This window comes from Corvus kubaryi, unplaced genomic scaffold (assembly GCF_017639235.1).
Source record: "Corvus kubaryi isolate FWS band 111438036 unplaced genomic scaffold, C.kubaryi_AGA036_p1.0 split1-37355, whole genome shotgun sequence".
NCBI classification, from domain to species: domain Eukaryota; kingdom Metazoa; phylum Chordata; class Aves; order Passeriformes; family Corvidae; genus Corvus; species Corvus kubaryi.
Window position 1 is genome coordinate 2,344,413 of NW_024582078.1, and position 2,775 is coordinate 2,347,187.

The 2,775-nt window shown below is 62.7% G+C and overlaps 1 protein-coding gene across 1 annotated transcript in view; it reads left to right on the forward strand.

Annotated features, from left to right (window-relative positions):
- The first annotated feature begins 2,327 nt into the window (after window positions 1-2,327).
- Window positions 2,328-2,775, forward strand: part of ATP2B4 (ATPase plasma membrane Ca2+ transporting 4) — a 42,864-nt gene continuing 42,416 nt past the window's right edge. Inside the window, exon 1 of the mRNA XM_042013722.1 lies at window positions 2,328-2,485. The gene's annotated coding sequence lies outside the window, so the exon portion shown is untranslated. The remainder of the gene's footprint in view (window positions 2,486-2,775) is intronic.

The following is a 2,775-nucleotide window of genomic DNA, read 5'->3' on the forward strand; positions in this document are numbered from 1 at the left end:
CACCCCAAATCCAGCCTGTCCCCACTCTCACCCCAAATCCAGCCTGTCCTACTGGACCCCAAATCCATCCTGTGGCTGAAGGGGAGTGGCAGCACGGCGGGCAGTCTCCTGGGAAGCAGGGACACACACAGAGGGTCTTCAGAGTGTCCCAAAATACTCCCTGAAGGAATTTTCCCCGGTCCGCAGAGTGTGGGGACAGCTCGGGGCCGGTTTGGAGGGGATGCTCCCGCTCCTGCCGGGATTTTCCCTTTTCCTCCACGTGCTTCTCCTTAAACGTGGCCTGGAAGGGGCTCCGGGGCTGGTCATGGTTCTGTTCAGGAATCGCTGCCTGTCACTGCACGGGAATCACATTTCCCACATGGATTTTGGCCGCTCCCTCCCTCAGCCACCGCCCCGGGTGGAAAACCTGCTTTTCCCACTTTCAACCCCAATCCAGGAGCCCGAGGAGGCTGCAAATTCCCGGCGTTGCCGAGCTGCCCTGCTCACACGGCTTCCCTGAGGCAGGAAGGCTGATTTCCTTCCAGGAGCCGGGATCCAGATGGTCAGAGATGCCTTCCAAGCTCCCAGAACCCGTTGGAAAAGGCTCTTACGTCTCAATAGCAGTTTTGCATCCCGGCCCGTTGGAAGCGGTGCCTGCCAGCTGCTCCAACACCTCTTTCCCAAGGTGTTCCAAGCTGGTCATGGAGAACCAGTCTGGTCAGGGCTGTCTGATTTTGGTGGAGGGATAAAATCCCTGTGTTTGTGTTTATTCCCGTTTTTTATGTCAGGCGAGCGTGGAGCTGTTCAATGGAAGAGGCCTGAGTTTGGTTTTTGAGGCTCAACCTTTGGCCTTGTCATGAGAATCTCCAGGCCTAAAATGTTTTATTTTCAGAGGGAATAACCCCGTGAACTCCCCAGGAAGATGCTGAGGAGGAATTCCCAGCCCAGGGCGTTTTCCTCCCCTCAAAGCAAAGCTCAGGGCCAGGTTGTGCTCCAAAGGACGTGGAGAGGGAATTAAATCCACAGGTGACTTCAAACAGCATTCCCTGCTCCAAAACAACCCGTGGATCAGCTCACCTGAGCGGGAAAGTCCATCCCGGTGAGCTGAGGGAGGGATTTTGCTGGAAAATGGAAAGGAGGAATTCCCAGGGCGAAGGGCTCCGTACCCAGGCCCGGCTCCCAGCCTGGGAGCGCTCAGGAATGTGGAATTGTGAAATTCTGGAGGTGCAGGCCCTCAAGGGGGGAAAAAATCCGTTCGGAGCGCTAATGAGGGGCTAATGAGGGGCTGTGCCCGTACGGGTGTTCCACTGGTTTAACTGGAACCGCTGCGAGCCCAAACTGGGCCCGCGGGGGGGGGATTTAAGGTGCCCCCTCCCAGCCCTGCTGGGCCCTGCCCCGAGGCCACCGCTTTGGGAATGATGGCCACCGCTTTGGGAATGATGGCCACTGCTTTGCTTTCCCATCCGTGCTTTGGGAACGATGCCATGAGGGATTTTATCCCCGTTCCTTTAAAAAAAAGGGGTGAGGGTGGGATCTGGAATGGGGGGGGGGGGGGGTTGGTCATGCTGGACTCTCATGGATCTCAGGGTGCCAGCACCCCCCAAGTGTCCCATGAGGGGACAGCCACTCTCGGGGGGGTCAGACTGAACCCCAAAACCACTTTAACCCCACAAAGAACCCCAATTTTCCACGGGTCCCGGTGCTCCTTCTGCCTCCCCTACATCCGGAGTGGGGAGGGGTTGGGGCACGAGGGTGCCCTCGCTTTTTTTGGGGTGCCCACACTGCTCTGGGGATGGGTGTGCACACTGCCCAGGGGTCCACACCCCACTCTGACCGTGGGGGTCCCCACATTGACCGGGGGTGTCCCCACACTTTTTGGGGGTGCACACCCCACTCTGCCCTAGGGGTGACCCCACATTGCTCAGGGGGGGTCTCCACACTGCATGGGGCTGCCCGTGGGGGTCCCCACACTTTTTGGGGCTGAACTCCCAATCTTTCGGGGGGGGTCCCCACATTGTCCGGGGTGTCCCCACACTTTTTGGGCTGCACACCCAACTCTGCCCACAGAGGTCCCCGCATTGCCTAGGGGTGTATGGGGCTGCTCGAGGGGGTCCCCACCCTAACTGAGGGTCCCCACCTTGCCCGCGGGTGTCCCCACCCTTTTCAGGCGTGCACCCCCCACTCTGCCCGTGGGGTCCTGCCCCTGTTTTGGGGTTCTCCTCCCGCGCTGGGAGGTTCACCCCGTTCCTTTCGCCGTCCCCCTTAAGCAGCCGTCGGGGCGTGCAGCCACCTTAAGGGAGCCCCTCCCCCGGCGGGCTGGGACGAGCCCTCCCCCTCCTTGCCCGCCGTCCCCTCCCTCGCCGGCCCGGCCCCGCACGGCCCCGCACGGCACGGGGGGTTGCCATGACAAGCATTTTCTCCCGCTAGCTCCGGGACCGTTCCCCCTCCATCCCATGGCCAGTCGCGGGGGCTCCGCCGCCAGCCGGGCGCCGTGGGACCGGAGCCGGTGAGTGAGCGGGGGGACCCCGGCAGCGCCGCACACGGGGGTCCCGCGGGGGGTTGAGGTGCTGGGCGAGGGGGGGGGACACACACGGGAGTGGCGTGGGGCGGTCTCGGAGGGGGTTCTTTGTAGGGGCGGCGGGCGCGGGTGGGTGGGAGCATCGCTGCCACCGCTCTGCCGGGGCGGGTGGGGCGCTGGCAGCGGGGATTTCACCCGCCCCGCTCCGTCCCAGTGCAGCAGGTGGGATGGGGGAAGGGGGCTTGGCGTGGGTCCCTAGAGCATGGGGGGGGGGGGGG